This window comes from Stenella coeruleoalba (genome assembly GCF_951394435.1).
Source record: "Stenella coeruleoalba genome assembly, chromosome: 6".
NCBI classification, from domain to species: domain Eukaryota; kingdom Metazoa; phylum Chordata; class Mammalia; order Artiodactyla; family Delphinidae; genus Stenella; species Stenella coeruleoalba.
The window spans coordinates 68,759,892-68,778,110 of record NC_137151.1 but is presented as its reverse complement, the minus strand read 5'-3'; the positions used below and the strand labels follow the sequence as shown (position 1 = coordinate 68,778,110).

The window sequence follows — 18,219 nt, the reverse complement described above, 5'->3', positions numbered from 1 at the left end:
AGTTAGAACAGGGATATCACAAAAATGTATAAGAGGGTGTCAGAACTCTAAAAATATTGAAAATCACTAACTCAGTGGTTAAGTCCAATCATTTGAGTACTTGAGTAGTAAGACTAATTTTTTTTTTAATTTTTAAAGATTTCCTTAGGAAACTGCCCGGCCGTCCAGTGGTTAGGACTCCGCACTTTCACTGCCCGGGCCCTGGGTTCAATCCCTGGTCGGAGATCTAACATCTTGCAAGCCACAGGGCGTGGCCAAAAAAAAAAAATTCCTTACATTAAAATTTTAAAATATTTTTAAACTATTAATTGCTGAAAGCATATATAGTACTATCAGGTAATTATCAAAAGTAGAACTATAGGGAGGAAGAAAAAAAACCTTATAGGGAGTATTGTTTTACTTTTTAAAGTTTTCAGCTTTCCAATCCAAAAAATGGACTTTTGCCCTGGATTTTAAAAAAAGAAAAAAAAACCCCACAAATTTAGAATTAGATAGATGTGAGTTAGAACTCTGCCTCTACTTCTCAGTAACCTTGAATCAATCACTTTTCTCAGACCATGGCATTTCCAGACCCATTAAAGGAAATATCCATTCTGTTACCATGTGTCTCAAAATTGATAGTCCAAAAGCTATCAAGTTTGAACAGTATTATTTGACTTCTTTAAGTCTCACTTCCAAGTAACAGATATTTCAACACAGACACAGCATGATCCAGGGGAAAGACCCCAGTTCGATAGCTCTAGGAGCAAATCTGAGACTTGCTGCCAGGCCTTGGGCAGGGCGCTGAGCCTCTCCGGCCTTAGCTTTCTCACTGGCAGTAATACCCATTCTGTGTAGTTGTTGAGAAGTGGGAGATGCTGTGAAAGGCCCTGCACAGTGCCCAGCACCCAGTATATAATACTCAATAAATGGAAACTCTGGTTCTTTAATTATTTTAAGAAATCTTGATATCATATTTAACCATCTACTTTTTCAGCCTTTGTAGTTAGGTATGCTTTCCTCAACAGTTTTCCTCTCCTGTTTTCAGAACTGTTTTATATTATAGCTTCATTAGTTTTGCAGAACAACTATAAATAATGTATTGTTGATCCTTAAATCCCTATTTTGTGAGCTTCTTTGTGTACGTTTTATTTTTTTTCCCTCACTCCTCTAGTTGCTGCTCTTGGTTTTGGCCATTTTTGCAAGATCCATCTTCTTAGTAATATAATTTTCTTTTAAACATTTTTTTTCATAAGGAGAATATTTAAGTTATTAAAAGACAATACTTTTATTTTTTGGCACTTTTTAGATACTAGAGTTTCTGGGACCTATTTAGTCAATTATAGCCCTCACTTTGGAAGGGTCTTAGAGTATACATTTCTGTGGTGGCCCTTATCTTCTTTCAGATCTTATCTACTGCATATCAAATAGACTCAAGATACTTGCAAATCTTAATTTAAAAAAAATTAAATCTACTTATAAAAGGATTAGTTTTATTAGAAAAGAACTTTGGACTTTTTCTGGATTTTTCTATCTTTTAGGTTTATACAGGGCTATTATTTCTCAACTCAGATCATTTTCTACCCCTAATTTACACTAGTCTTCTTCCTCTCTTCACAAAAGTTAAAAGTCTATTTTCTGGTACAATATAGAAGAAAAAAATCATTTGTTTTGTCATGACCTGAATATGACCAAAAAAACCCCAAAAACCCCTCAGTCAATTCTTTTGCCAAGCTCACTGCCCTAATATTTATTTATGCTAGTATTATTTCAGCCTCCTTAACACAGATTAGTAAATAAACTAATAAAAATGTGCTTCATCACCATGTACATAAAAACAATACCACTTGGATTGCAGGTCTGCAATTATTTATTTTTTCTTCAAGTCTTATCTTCAAAAAAATGGGGAAAGCTCTGGTTTGATGTATTTGTTTATAACACCAAGGTCAAAGATTCAAAGATTCTGTTTCTGAGCAGGACTGCTGTTCTGCTATGATAGATAAGATCTGTAAGACTAGCTAGAGACTGGGTATGAATAGAACTAACTAGTATTGTGTCCTTCCTTCCTCCAAGTCTGCTACCAGAAAGCAGACTGTCTTGTCTAGAATAGGTTGCTGGGCTCAGTGAAGAGGATCTTCAGTCATGGATATCTGAGAGAAGCCAACTTCAAGAGTCTAAAAAAACAGAAAAGCTATTGTTTCACTTTTTTTTTCCCCTCGCTCCTTTATCACATAAATAACATAGAACTCTCTAGTTAAAGCACAGGTTAAAATTAAAATGAACTAATTAAGTGAGACATTATTTGTACTTTAATACTTCAGTTAATGAAAAGAGACTTCCATGACATACTTTTCTTGCCAGAAATGTTGTTATGAGAAGCAAAATAGAGGAGGAACAGGAATGTAGGGGGCAGGGGCACTTATGCCACAGAAATGCCGTGTGTAAATATGTCTGTGCTCAAACAGAAGCCCAACTAGGAAACTCGAAGCAGGTACAATCCAGGACATGGGTCACTGCAGGGGCTTCTCATGTCGAATGATTAGAAGCTTCTAGCGTTGAATGACTGGAGGCATGAGGAAGAGAATGGGGCCAGAGTCTGACTAAAACAAAGGAGCATGGAGAGGGCACATTTCTATGGGCTGGCTGGAAGAGGAACACACAGGTGTTTGGGGATACGGGTGAGGGTAGGGGAGAAAGCGTGGTGAGTAAACACGGCTTATTCAGTCAGCAGGCCCATGCATCCCTAGATCCTGCTGCCACTCAGCTTTTATTTCTACTCTAGAACAGTTTGCTGTCACACAGAAAGTATCTCACCTTCCCGGCTGCTAACAAACAGTACAATTTTGGACAAACCTAGAATGAAGGTTCCCTGAGAAAGGGAAATATGAGAGTTAAAAACTGGTAACCTTGATGTAACATGAAAAAAAAAAAATGGGGACATTAAAACTAGATAAGACCAAAGGAAGACTCTGTAGTATGTATCACCGAGCCAGAGGCAACGCTATCTGTGGACAAAAGTTACAGAAAGAATTCTGGGTTATTAGAGCTGCCTAACAAGGAAATACACCACCCTGTTTAGTAGTGCGTCCTCCATCACTGAGAGTGTTGAACGGGAATGTGGATAGGAGACGACGAAAGCAGAATGACTCGTTTCACAAAGATCCACTCCAACCCTATGAGTACACCATGACTGACCTCTCCCTTCCCTTCTTAGGGATACAGTCATGAACCTGACACTGAGAGCCCCCTCGCTTGTGGAGGAACACAGTGATCAATACCAGCAATGGGGATAATGGAGATGACTGGGCATCCTCCTAAATTTCTCCTCCCAAACTGGCTGAGAAGGTGAGAGCCATATTTCAGACTTCTATCCTACAACTATCCTCCCCCCTCCTCTTGACTTCCAAAGCAAAGAGCTCTGCTGACCTCAAAAGCCACAGTATGACCACAGGAAAAAAAAAAAAAAACTCTTTGGATGATGATCTACCCCCATTCTTTTCTCAGCATAATGGAATTGCATTACCCCACGTGGCAGGCTGGTCTATGAAGCAGAATGGTGCTGGTACCATTTACCAGAACCAGGACCATGCTCCTCAAATGTGGGTTAGCCCACAGGTGGAGTACCCAGTTCTGAGCAGAAGATGTACGAATAAACACACGTCTTACATCAGCGATTTTAAGATTTGGAGGAATAAACTTGCTTAATGTCTGTTTGTATTGGTTTGTTCAATAAAGTCAAAAAGTACAGAAGACAACGCCAAAGTCACATGAATTTTTAAGATTAAATGCAAGATTCGAAAAAAAGTGCTTGCTTACACTAGGGGTATTTATGGCTATACTTACAGATCCCTGAAGGAATACGTTCTTCCCCACCTTTGGTAGAAAAGTTTAATAAGCAAAGATTTACTCCATGACCTTTAGGCAGTGATCTTTGCCTTCTCTTTTTGGTTTTCCTCTATGGAAGTCCAGAGATGAGTCCACAGAGAAGAATGTTGGTCCCTGAAGGCAATCTGTGCTCAAAATCGGCTGTAAGAATGGTCAATGTTGGTCTTCTAGGTCATAATCTTCCACCATTCCTACAGTTCCCAAACTGTTCAAATATAAATGCACTAATTTTCAGATTCTCCCCCCAAGAATATTACAAAGCTGTGTATAAACTCAGAGGTACGCACAGAGCTACTTTAGAAATCCTTACGTGCAAAGCAGGAGGATAGCTATGAAAACCTCCTAGCCCTACATACACACGTAAGTATGATTTGGGAACAGGGCAGGCTACCAAGGGCAAGCCTTAGCTGGGAACAGGTGAGACAGGCAGCTTTCTCTGTGTATAAATTGAGAGTGTGGAAAACCCCTTCTCTACCACTCAGTGATGGTGGCTAAAGTTCCTGGCACTGGCTCAAGCATTTCCATGTGCTGTCTCATATCCTTCTGCTTATGAAGCAGGGATTACTGTCCTCAGTTTGCATGTGAGGAAACTGAGGATCAACCGTGTAAAAGTTGCCCAAGCCAACCACCTATCTTAAAGTGACACAACTGAAATTCAAATTCAGGTCTGACTTCAAAGTCATATCATTTTTTCCACCATATCATGTCTTTTTTCCACTATATCATTCTGCCTCCTCCTTCTAATTTGCCTTTTTTTCTTTAAACAATCTCTTTTCTTATTATAGTAATTACTAGATTGCTTACCATCCACCTAAAGTTCAATTTGAGGCTTTAATGGGATGCCGGGGTCAGGGTGTCAAATGCGTGGCTGCCTTGTTCTCACAGAATCTTCTACTGTGTTGGGATTACTTAACTGCTATTAGGGCATAATCGATGGTTCAGCTGTCTGTAGGAGGGTCTGACACAGAAGCACCCAGGTACCAGTCAAACCAATCTAAGCTCTAGCATTTATAGCTCTCTTTCCTTAACAGGTACAGTTTTATGGTCACAGCTGGAAGTTTGCTTATTTGTGTGTAGTGGGGCAAGGTTAACAGCCACAAAAGTAGCCTAAATCTTCCAAAAGGTGCCTTCGCTGTTCCTATTACATGCAGATAGACAAGACACCCTCCCTGTCAATCTGTCCTCGGTAGAATAAAATGGAAAACAAATGATCCAAATTGATTTTTATTTCCAGCATCTCTGGATACAGATATAAGGCTATCTTATTCCAAGAAGGCCTGTATCACCACAAACATCCTTTTCTGGTTTTTAAAAAAAATCATTGATTCTCTCCTTTCTTTTTTCTGAATCCATCAATTTCTAAAATCAACTGTCCACTTTTCTCTTTCACTCCACACTAATAGTTTCACTCCATGTCTGACCCCTTTTCATGAAACATCACTGTAATTTCTCCAGTGTTTTCTCTGATGACTAGATTATTCACTTCACGCCCCTGTTAACTCCTGTTTATAATTTTGTAGCCCTATCAGTTTCACTGCTCATTCCGGATAGGCACTCAGCCAATATACTGCCAATAACACTCACTCTTGTGCTAACTTAAAATACACAGCTTAGCCTGCCAAGTTTCCTTATTTGGCAAGAAGGTCCCTGAGTTCCCAAGATCTTTGACCATCCATTTTTAGATCCAAATCCTCAGTGCTTAATATTTGGATATTTCTCTCTTTCTCTTTGATTTGTCCTTATGTGTTCCCCAAAAGAATAAGAAAAAGAGATCAATCATCTATTTGCTTTCCTAGACAAGAAAAAAATGTCCTTGCCATTATGGTCATTTACTCTGGAATTATTACCACTAAAACTTTTGATACAAACAATATTTTCCAGTTTAAAAAAATTCCCATAATAATCTCAAAAAAGTTATAATAAAAATTAAATTCTGAAAGATTAAAATAAACAGTACACATTGCTCTAAAAGACCATGTTTCTTTATCTTAATTCTCTCTTTCCAAACAAACTAAATTCGCATTCATTTACAATCTCCCAAATCTCTCACTATTGTAGCAGGAACATAAAACAAAGGCTCCACAAATGACTAAAAGTATAATTAAAATGCAGTCATCCCATATTTTTTGAAAATCAAAAAACGACATGAAATTTCATTGTGGAGATGGGCCTACTACAAAGAAGACACTAACTGTCTTGGATTGCTTGTTTATTTTTTGTCTAAATGTGTCTGTAGGTTTGGTTCCACTGAATCCTAGCTGTTCACTTCAACGGAGGTCAGGAAAGCAAGAAGGCTCTCCTAAAACAGCTTTAAGGTTAAAATATGGATACACTTTAACAACCACCGTAGCTCAAAAATCATAGAATTAATTCTGTAAGTCCATTCTAATACACTATCATACATAAGAAGCTGTTTATTGTAATATCACTGGAATAGGACACTAAATGATGTTGCTTTCATTATTAAAGAAACTAACAAAAATAGTAATTAAGTTTCCCCCATAAACACTGCTTATCCAAGACCCAGAGGCGCATCAGAAACATACATTTTCAACAATCTAACGATTGCCCCATTTTGTAGGAAATTCAATGTCCTCCGGCCAGTTTTGGATTAAAGTTTGTCTGCAAGCTGTCAGGAGCAAGCGAGGGGTGGCGGCCGCCTCAGCCTTCACCTCCGTCCTGGTGCAGGACCCCGAGCCCAGGAACCCGGGGACGCCACCCGGTCGGCAAAGCGGCCACCCCGACGCCCGCGGAAGGCACGAGCTCCACGCTGCCCGGGGCAGTGCAGGAGCCGCCGCTCTGGGCGGGAGGCGAGCTCCCGGGACGGCCGGCAGGAAAGCAGAAGTTAGTGGCCTCTCCTCGCACGCAAGCACCTCTGCCGGGAAGCGGCCTGCACCCTGCGCTGATTTGGGAGATTCGCGCCTCGCCTCTCGAGAGACGCCCGGGTCACCCCGGCGAGGCCGGCGCTCCACGTCCGGGCAGGGGAGCGGCGGCCGGGAGGCGCCGCCCGCCGGGGCCGAGACCACCAGAGTCTCTCCGGCTGCGCCCTGCTCTTCCCGGCGCCAACTTCTGCCTGGGACCCGTGCGAACTTCCCGAGCCGCTTCCCGGCCGCGCAAGGGCGCGGGAACCGGGGACGCCAGCTCCGTGTCGGGCAGGGGTGCTCCGTGGAGGCCCTGACCCCGGCAGGGCCTGGGCCCGCGACGCCAGGACGAGTCGCGATCGCGGCGGGCCTGCTCCGCACCCTCACCCCCGCAGCCTCTGGCCTGGCCCCTTACCTGGCTCCCGGGCCAGGCGCGAGCAGCAGCCGGGGGCGCCGAGGCCCCGCGCGCGCCGAGGGCAGGGGCGGCGGTCGGGGTTCGAGAGGACTGCGGCCGGGTCGGCTCCCACGCTTTCCGCCCGAGTCAGGAGTTGAACATTCCGCGTCTCCGCCCGCGCCAATGAGGAAGACAGTCACGGCAACAGCACCACCTACCTCTGAGCGCGGAACAGCCGGGCCTCCCTGTCCGCGCCGCACACGCCAGCCGGCCCGGCCGCAGCGCAGAAGCTCCAGACAGCTAGGCGGGGGCGGGCGCTCGGGCTCCCAGGCTGCACCCCGAGGGCACCTTGCGCCGCGCGCCCTGGGACCCTCCCAGGCCGCCGCATCCCACAGACCGAACCCCATACCGCGGGGACGCGGATAGAGGGGGTATGCCTCTGCCTCCCTTTGTGCCTTCCCATCTTTTTAACAAGTTAGCACCATGTATTCCCTCAACTCATCCTTATCAACAAACATTTACTATGAAAAAGGCGCTGGGATACAAAGACACGGGAGGCTCCTTCGTGCCGTACAGATGTTAATTATCTGCTTGGGAAGGGGACCAACCGACGTGTACAGATATTTCGGGGGAGGTAGGGCTGAAGGCTGCCTCAGTGGAACCATCAGTAGATACCTACGGAATTTTGAGGAAGGTCTGCTGCCCTGGTTGATGACTTTAGCAAAGCAGAGTTCAGATGAGACTAGAATCCGCTCCAGGTGTGAGCAAAAGGTGGCAATCAGTACTGGGGAGAGAAGTTATGGTCAGTGGGGAGGACGGTTCTGTGGAGGAAATGGGAGACGAGGTTCTAAAAGTATGGCAGGGGAAGGGTAAGCTGTGACAAAGTGAGAGAGTGGCATGGACATATAAACACTACCAAACGTAAAATAGATAGCTAGTGGGAAGCAGCCGCATAGCACAGGGAGATCAGCTCGGTGCTTTGTGACCACCTAGAGGGGTGGGATAGGGAGGGTGGGAGGGAGGGAGTCGCAAGAGGTAAGAGATATGGGAACGTATGTATATGTATAACTGATTCACTTCGTTATAAAGCAGAAACTAACACACCATTGTAAAGCAATTATACTCCAATAAAGATGTTAAAAAAATAAAAATAAAAAAAATAAAAGTATGGGAGGCATGATCCAGGGCTCACTGATTTCGAATCTTATCATCTATGGACACTGGGGAACTGTGGAAAGTTAGAATCAAAGGGGTGAAGTAGGTGTCTGTGGTTTTTTGTTTGTTTGTTTGTTTGCGGTTCGCGGGCCTCTCACTGTTGTGGCGTCTCCCATTGCGGAGCACAGGCTCCGGACGCGCAGGCTCAGCGGCCACGGCTCACGGGCCCAGCCGCTCCACGGCATGTGGGATCTTCCCGGACCAGGGCACGAAGCCGTTTCCCCTGCATCGGCAGGCAGACTCTCAACCACTGCGCCACCAGGGAAGCCCTGTGGTTTTGTTTTTTAATGGTGATTTCGAGAGAGAGCAGTCCAGGGTGGTTGTAGAATGTGTTGCTAAGGTGAAACTGGGACGCAGCATATTGTCCAGCTGGTTATGCGAGTGTGAGGATGTGAGTTGGCATGTACAAAATAGAATTAGGAAAGAAGAAATGAACTTCAGAGACATGTTTCAGGAAGAGACCACAGGAATTGGTGATTCACTAGATGTGGAAAAGAAGAAAGAGAGATGACGCCACGATTTCAGACCTGGGTGACTAGAAGAATGATGGTGTCATTGACAGAAACAGATACCGGTGGAGTAGGAGCTGGCTTCCTGTTGCGTTTGAGGTCATGGGAGGAAAAACAGGTAGGGATGCAGCTGTTGAAATATGAAAATGATTCAGAAAAGAGGTCAGGAGGGAAATAAAAAATTTGGACATCATTCATATGGTTAAAGATATGGAAGTGGAGAGATGAGTGAATAGAGGTTAAAAAACTCCACTTTCTGGTCTGTGATTCAGATTAATTATTTGAATTGTCCCTTTGATAAAGACTAGGAGCTTCAGCATTGATAGATTCTATTTGGGGAACTGAGAAATTAGGATTGATGAAAACTGTCATGCTAAAAAAAAAAATTCCTGCTGTGGGTAATCAAAGAATTCCAAAAGCCATCTAACCATTAAAGGGAAAACTAAGGCTCTTTAGCACAGACCTAGGGATAGGGTGACTCCAGTTATTTCACCTCAACTTCAAAGGCACTAGACTGTGATGGAAAGGACACTAGAATGGGAACAGAGAAGCCGGCTTCTGGTTTTAGGCCTGCCACTTCTCAGCTGGCGTATTTTGCTAGACAGGCCTTGGTTTCCTCCTCTGCAAAATAAGAAGGCCCAATTAAATGTTAGCTGAAGGTTCCAGCTTTAAAACTATGAATAATACTACTTTAAAGTTGGAGCATATGTCATAATACGTTTAGCCACGATCCCCTTCCTCTCCATCCATTCTTTTCTTCATTTTATTTTTCTTCACATAAATTAGGCTAAGAACATAATAACCAGCAGGAACAGTGAATGCTAAAAAGTAGTCTCACAAATATGCTTAAATGATAACCTCGTAGGCACTCTCTTGTCTTCCCAATTAGGTTGCAAGCTCCTTGAGGTCATGTCTTATATGTTATTGTATCTGAAATAAATACACAGTAATTGTGTGATAAACTGATTTCTTCAAGTCTTATTTTTCTCTGGTCAACCTGTCTGTTTCCTTGTGACTATACTGATCTCTTTAGGCCCCAGACTTAATAAATATACTCTGGTGCTTATTCCCATGGTCGACTCTGCTTTGTCAGACTTTGAAATCTTTTTGAAAGCATATTGGTTAATTCTCACCAGGCAGAGTATAGGTTTACAAATGTAAATAGCAGTAACAAAAGAGACCTAGTCAAACCTCTCTTATCAAGCTTTCCTATTCCTTTACTTCACATGTCTCCATACTAAAAATAGATGTACTTTCAGCAGTAAGGTGACTTAGGAGTCCTTAGCACCCTCTTATATCCAAGAATACCCTCCAAAGTAAACATGCAATGTCAGTAAAAACAGTGTATTTGCTATGCAAATATAGCTTAAAGAAAAAATCTCCTAGCCCCTTATTCAATCAGATTGCTGTCCCTAAGCTCCTCTAAAATAGAAATTCTGGAACTGCTATCAGTGGATCAGAGAAGTGCAGGCATAAATTCCATTAAGGGTGGAAGGAAAGGCAACTTAAAAGGAAGCAAAGTATTCTTCCCGCTCTTTATAGCAATAAGAGCTGTGATGCTGGTACCCAGAAGCATTTTTTCTAGCCATCTCAGTTCTCTATCTTAGATAGTGAGTGATTTGTGTCTGGATCATAACTAAGAATTAACCAGCTTTTATACAAAAGTTGATACTTTAACTTCTGCACAACTCTGGATCCCTGGGAAATGAATGCATACAATCAAACATCTTTTAAGATAAGTAGCCATTACCTTAAACTGACAAATGAAGCCCAGGTCACTTTTCAAGCTTAGATTTCACATCTAATTTGAGGACTGAAGAATTCACAAGAGTATTTCGGGCACCAAATTTGCTTAGGTGTTCCAGGATATGAAAGGAGCAATAGGGTGAGAAGAGAAATTGGGGACTTTTGCAAAGTTTATTCAATAAGCATTTACTGAACGGCAGGCACTATGCTGAGCTTTGCAATTATAGCAGTGACCCAGACGTGTTCCCCACTGTCACAGAATTTTCAGAATGCAATAGAAAAGCCATTAAAGATACAAGAAGTGTGCTAAGTGGGCATATATGGGGACCTACAGCAGGACACCTTTTTGGAAAGCCATAAAAGACAAAGAAGCTTCCAAGACAAAGAAGCTCTAAGTCCATATGAGAAGAATAATGAGAATTTGCTGGACAGAAAGGTAGGAAAGCTATTCCAGGCAAAGGGAACAGCAAGTACAAAGGCCCAAGAGCATTTAACAAGTTCAAAGATTAAATCCCCTAGTAGCTAAGTAAAGACATTGCCAGGAGGGAATAATAATCCTCATAGTGGTAGTAATAGTAGTAGTGATAGCAGTACTAATAACAGTGTTGGCTAATATTTTCTGAGAACTCACGTGCCATGCGCCGAGCTAAGAGTTTTACAAGCTCACTCTACCCAATCTTCAAAGTAACCCGACAAGGCAGTTTAAATCATCATCCTACGCTGTAGAGCTGGAAGAAGTCTTGGAAATCTTAGGCAACTTGTCTTCCCTCAGGGAGCAAGACATAAACTTTAGGGCTCGCTCATTTCCACTAAGCAGTTCTCCAACTTTCTGGTCTCAGGGTTCCTTTATACTCTAAAAAATCCTTGAGATAAAATAAATAAGCCATGGGGGTGGCTTATTAATATACAGCATAAGGTATATGGTCAATAATATTGTAACAATTTTGTATGGGGACAGGTAGTTACTAGACTTATTATGGTGATCCTTTCATAATGTATGCACATGCCAAATCACTCTACCTGAAACTAACATAACGTTGCATGTCAACAACATTTCAAAATAAATAAAATTTTAAAATAAATAAATAAGTCCTTGAGAACATCAGATAGCTTTTGTTTATGTGAGTTATACCTGTCAATATTCATCATACAGGAAATTAAAATCTTTTAATTCATTTAAAAATAACAAAGGCACATATATTAACGTAAATAACATATTTTAATGAAAAATAACTGTTGTCCAAAGTAAAAAAAGTTAGTGAGCAGTGTTATTGTTTTATATTTTTGCAAATATATCAGGCCTAATAGAAGACAGCTGATTCTCATATCTGCTTCTGCATTTAATCTATTCCAGTATCATATTACATTTACCCTGTGGAAGATTCCACTGTACACTCATAAGAGAGGACAGTCAAAATAACATCTTAGTATTCTTATGAGAAGAGTTTTTTTTTTTTTTTTTTTTTTTGGTACTAGGGCCTCTCACTGTTGTGGCCTCTCTCGTTGCGGAGCACAGGCTCCGGATGCGCAGGCTCAGCGGCCATGGCTCACGGTCCCAGCCGCTCCGCGGCATCTGGGATCTTCCCGGACCGGGGCACAAACCCTGTCCCCTGCATCGGCAGGCGGACTCTCAACCACTGCGCCACCAGGGAAGCCCCAGAAGGGGATTTTAACTGATGACAGTATAACATAAATTGCTGTTAGGCTGAAAACAGTCTAGAAGCTATACCCCCAAAGTGTTGGTGTCACTAAGGGTGCAGTGTTATCTTAAGAAGGAATGTTGTTGGGCTCTCTCTAGCCTGCCCTTGTTCAAAATTTCTACAACTTGGATGAAGACCTAAGTGGCATGCCTATCTAATTAGGGAATAACATGTATCTGGAAGGAATAGCTAACATATTACATAGAAGAATCATATCAAAACTTAAAAACTTATACTCACAAACCTTTATTGACACCTCACTGCCTACTGAAGTTCCAGATCCTTAGGGCATATTTAAAACCTTCCATTAGCTCACCCAAGTTTTCCTCCCCAACATTACCTCCCATCTTTGTGGGCTACATGCTGCCTCTCTCCCCCAGCACCTTTCACCTCCTTGGAATTTTCCTACATCAGTTCTAATTCTTATCATCACATCTGGCCACCAGGAATACTGTGCTCTTCCTCCATCACAGGTGTGGCAGTGGCAGATTCTATTCAAAGAGAACATTACTGAAATCTAAGGGAAACATAAAATGTTATGATAATAGTCCAGTTTCTGAAACTGAGATTTGTCTTAGATCCAATACAGATAAGCTTTCATCCCCAGATAACTGTATGTTAGACCCAGATGAGCTGATAAAACATTATAGATACATTACTTGGTTTCTTAGGGTCTCCAGAGCTTCCAGGAGACACATGATGCTGTTTTTTGGATAAACCAAATTCTCAGACCTAAACTTCCAGACATTCTAGGAAGACCAATAGTATCATCCCACATGACATTCAGAATAGCACCAATTAGGCATATGTGATTAGGAAGGAGAACTCTTCTATTTGCTGGTATCTGGAAAAGCTAGAATTATATTTCATAAGGTAAGTATTAGTCTCATTTAATAACTGCTCATAAGCAATCAAGTGCCAGCAACCACCTTCTATATAAAATTTTCAGGTACCTGTAGAGTTTTCATGGCCCCTCTTTACCATAAACACCATTAGATGATGCCAATACATAATCACGTGTCTTCACTAGCCATTTTTTTCTCTCCAAAATGCAATTTTTAAAAAACTGATATGCCTGGTCTCTGTTTTCTTCATTTCGCTTGCCTCCAAAAAGTCTACAACCAGGTGATATAGTTTTTCTGGTCTACCTAGAAAGGGGATAGAGGAAAGAGTGAAGGAATGACTACTTCCCAGCAGCTGGCTCAGGACCTCTCAAGAGTGGATTAACCAGTTTATTATAATCAGAAAATGCTGATCAAATTTCAAAGTCTCTTTTCCATCTACAATTCTTTTATATTATTGTTTTTCAAGTTGAAATTTTTCTAGCGAATATTTTTATAAGTTTTACTTGTTTTTTGGGTATTTTTTGCCACCATTGGCTTTTCTCTAACTTTTTAATGTCCATTTGTATTAAGCCCCTGTCCTCATGGTTTGTAACACCTTCCAATTTACTATCATCTGCAAATTTCATTAACATGCTATTTACTCCCTCTTCCAGATCATTAATAAATGCTATTTTCTTATGTATTAAATTTTGCGGTCGAATAGATTTAATTTGCTGTTGTAATTTCAGTGCATGTTTTCTAAAGATACAATGCAGTTAAGAATGGTCTTAACATAGGCTTAAATCCATACCCGGTTTATAGTTATTTTACTATTATGCAATCCATTTGTGTTCTCTAATCAGCACTGTTGTGAGCTCCATTGAAGCAATAATCTATTGATTTTCTCTTCCTTCTTTTTCAATATAGTCATCATCTTGGCTTTAAATACACAGCAGTAGCAGAGTTAGAACTATTGTGTAGTTCTAACCCACCACTATTCATAAAAGGAAATTAAATCTTTTTTCTCAGTGGATATTCTTCCACTGATAAAGGGAATATTCTAACATTAAAAATTATTTTATAACCATAATATTTGATTTTCCTATGCATGGCATCAATGTTCTAAAAAGAAACAGATTCTAGATTTTTAAAGCAAGTAAATGTAATGAATATCACATTTATATATATTAAATAGATATTTTATATAAATAATATATAATATCTATATCTAGAGAGAGATATAGATACATTAGAAGTGTGTGTATGTATTTTCTTTTATAATAAATCAGCTCACTGACTCCCTGACTCCTAGAGACTCTGGGGTGACTTTGTTTTTTATAAAAGACTTAGACATGCCACCTTCAAATCAGAGAATGAGATTCATTAAGCCTTTGCTTCACTTTGTGTCACACATCATCCTACTTATTAGGGCCCTCAATAGTGGCAGTTTTCATTTTCAATGAGATGAGGCTTCCCACATGTCACTTAATGTTCACGTATTGAAATTTTTTTTTTTAATTTATTTTTGGCTGCGTTGGGTGTTTGTTGCTGTCCGCGGGCTCTCTCTAGTTGTGGCGAGCGGGGTCTACTCTTCCTTGCGGTGCACGGGCTTCTCATTGCGGTGGCTTCTCTTGTTGCGGAGCTCGGGATCTAGGCATGCGGTCTTCAGTAGTTGTGGCCCGTGGGCTTAGTTGCTCTGCAGCATGTGGGATCTTCCCGAACCAGGGATTGAACCCATGTCCCCTGCATTGGCAGGCAGATTCTTAACCACTGCGCCACCAGGGAAGTCCCACGTATTGAAATTTTAAATAATTTTTCAGGAGGTTAGTCTTCATGTTTGTATACAATTCAATACATAATATTTCCAGGAAATATTTTCTCTTCCCTCACTCTCAACCTCTCTCTCTTTTTACCCCTCATAAAGTCAACTGAGTACAATCCCATGGTAATCTTTTCTTTTCCACATTGAGAAATTTAACCTCTAGATCTCAGTTTCCCCATCTGTGAATTTGTAACCGAGCAGGACCCTATGGGACCTTCCCGGGACAGACACTTCCCCCATATTCTCTGCTTTAGCTCCTCTCTAAAGTGCCTAGATAAAAATATGTGATGCACGTTTCCTGAGTTGTTTTACAGATCCTAAAACCACCACCAAATGGAAGAAATTAACTACTTGATAATCGTGAGCATGTAGCCCCCAGAACTGCTGGCACCTGAGGATTGATAAAAACCGCTGCGACACAGCCTATTACCTCACCATCAACCAATCAGAGTATTGTGGACGAGTTGGTTACACATCCTGTAACTCCCCTCCCTCACCTTGCCTCGAAAATGTGTCGACTGAAAACAAAATGCACAACATGAGAGTTGTGAGTTCAGATTTATTGGGGGCAAATTAAGGATTATAACCCAGGAGACAGCATTGCAGATAGCTCTGAGAAACTGCTCCAAAGAGGCAGGGGGAAGGTCAGTATATGTGTGATTTTGGTGAAGGGGGAGTACGTGAAATTAAGCACATTTTTTGCAGAAGGTTGCTGCTTGTCATGAGGAGCAGACATCATCATGAAGGATTTTAGCATTTTCCTAGATATGAGGAGATACAAGAATTGGGCTCATAAAATCTTCTCCTGAAAATATCTAATTATCTGAAGACCTGTTCTGCCAGTTTTTCCCAGAGCACAGAGTGCCTCATTCCTGATCTCTGTCCTGAATCCCTTTCAAGGAGTGTTGAAGGTCAGTAGCTGCAGCGGCTCATGATTTAATCCTTGTAGAGGTAGATGGCAAGTGCCAATTTGTAGCTGGCAAATGCCTTCCTGAAATCCATAGGGGAGTTTGGCTTTTTGGACACGAGCTGTCCTGAACTCCTTGCTTGGTGCCCCGCAATAAATGCTGCATTTTCCTTCACCACAACCCGGTGTCAGTAGATTGGCTTTACTATGCGCAGGTGAGGGGACGTGTTTGGTTCGGTAATAAGTTGTCCTCTCATAACTCGCCTCTTCATCTCGGAGTGTTGTCAAGTTCCAATGAGATGATTCATGCAAATGTGTTTTATAAGTGATATAAAAGCAAATAAATGGTATTATTTTTATTGAAACATAGTAAAGACAAATACAAATATTGTTTTCATTGAGAAATAAAAGCTGTTTTTCCAGAGATTTTCCATGTTGAACTTTCAGTAAATGTCCACTTTTCTGGAAAAAGACATACTATCCTTTCATAACTAGCTCTCAATACAATTCAGTACTAAATTTAAGATTTGAAGAGAAAAATATCTGCATTTTAGATAACTAAACAACTTGCAATTTTATATTCCAGGTTCAAAAATAGCTTCATAGTAGAGCTCTGAGTTTAAAAAGGCATAAAAAAAAACAAGTAAAATCTGTTTTTCTATGGAAAACTCTTTTTTATTCTTTTTTCTTGCTTTTGAAGTCTGAAAGAGTTGAATTTTGGCTGAAAACATTAATTGATTTATTAATTTAATTTTCTATCCAGAGCAAAATTTTGGCGATTTTATGAGTTGATGATGATGATTATTTTTTTGGCTGCAAAAAGCTTTACTGTTCCCATTTGGCCCAAGGCTTGGGAGAGGGCCCCAGGGTGCTTACAAAGCTGCCTAGTGGCTGCAGAGACGGGCTTCAGGCAAAAGCTCTGACGCCAGAGGGGCTCCTCAGACGCCGCTGTGGGACAGGCTGGGACCTGGGACCCTTTACTGGAGTGCTTGCACCTGGACAAATGTCTCCTCCAGCAACAGAATACAAAGAAACTATAAGGGACTAAAAATAACTGCCTGCTTGCACAGTTGGGGCAAATTATGAACAGAGAGATACAAAAAGGCCAAAACCCAACTGACACTTCAGAGGTGTGGGGAACAAAAGCAGGATACTAGGCATGATCCCTGCTCACAGCACCACCAGAGGGATGGGCAGACCACCTAAGCCGCCCCTCCAGCCCCACCCGCCGATCTACCCCTACCCTCACCCCATTTAAGGGACCAGTGCAACGCACCCTAGCCATTCCCAGGAACGAGCGAGGGCACCTGTTACTTGCTTTTGCTCCCTCATGCTGCAGCATGAGTCCCAATAAAGCCTTGCCTAAATTCCCCCTCTGGCCTCTTACCAATTTCTATTGATTAAAGAGTCCAAGAACCCAGGTTGGTAACAGCTGAGCTCCAGGAGGCCCTAGCCATGCCTGAGGGTGAGTGTTTGGAAGAGAACTCGCCCAGCCCAGCCTGGGGACCAATCAGCTTGCAGAGGTGAGTCACGTGGTCCTCATCTTCTTGGTGAGTTTCAGCTGCTCAGCCAGGTCGCGGCTCTCCGGAAAGTCACAGAGCGGGTCGTCTGGCGGGCAGCTTCCACAGAGTCCTGGGTTTTACCCCACTCATCTTGGGGTGGCTTCTGCACGTCCAGGAAGGGGGCCGGCCCGCTGGCTTTGCATTTTCAAGAGACGGCTGGGCACCCTCGCGCTTCTCCTCGGCCAATTCATGGAAAAAGTGGCCCACGCTCTCCAGAGCCGCGTTGTCTCGGTGGAAATAGGAGCCCAGAGAGAGGTAGGTGTTGAAGGCCTGCAGTTGCAGGTTGCCCGGGCCGTGGACGGTGACCTCCACTTCGGTGGAATAATTGTGACGAATCTGGGAGCTCATGGTTGATTGGTAATAAGGCGCTAAGCTCAAAAAATGGTGTTGGCTGGTCCCGGTGGCCGAGGATAGCTCAGTAGTTGGTTCTGAAGGCTGCGACTGGAAAAAGGTTGGAGCTTGGTCGGAGGCTAGAGCAAAGGGCGTCCCTGGGCCTGTTCTGTCCAAATACTGTTGAAGCAAGAGACAGATATGCGGACCACCAAGCTCACTGCCTCAGACTTTAATCAATATAAAAAATTATTACTGAGATACTTTTTTATTCACGTTCAGTTTCCAAAAATCTAGTATGTATTTTAAACTTTAGCAAGTCTCAATTTGAACTAGTCATATCTCAAATACTTGACAGCCTCATGTGGCTAGTGGCTACTATGTTGGACAGTGCTTGCAAGTCTAGGAGTTTGGCTGACCAAATCTTTGGAAGGTAGCAGAAAGTTGCTTTAAATATTATCTTCTGATTTATTTCCCCTTATCTT

General features: G+C 42.1%; 1 protein-coding gene and 1 long non-coding RNA gene across 4 annotated transcripts in view; one reads left to right on the top strand and one right to left on the bottom strand.

The window, feature by feature from the left end:
- Window positions 1-7,950, bottom strand: part of MAP3K20 (mitogen-activated protein kinase kinase kinase 20) — a 174,476-nt gene extending 166,526 nt beyond the window's left edge. The window contains exon 1 of one of the 3 annotated variants that reach the window (XM_079923828.1): window positions 7,799-7,950. The gene's annotated coding sequence lies outside the window, so the exon portion shown is untranslated. Of the gene's footprint in view, window positions 1-7,140; window positions 7,257-7,337; window positions 7,469-7,798 lie in introns of those variants that run through there. The other 2 variants (XM_079923825.1, XM_079923826.1) reach the window with 2 other exon arrangements.
- A 9,153-nt stretch (window positions 7,951-17,103) lies between these two features.
- The window catches only part of LOC307187584, a 66,066-nt gene continuing 64,950 nt past the window's right edge, over window positions 17,104-18,219 (top strand). The window contains exon 1 of the long non-coding RNA XR_013828652.1: window positions 17,104-17,659. This is a non-coding gene — a long non-coding RNA (uncharacterized lncRNA). The remainder of the gene's footprint in view (window positions 17,660-18,219) is intronic.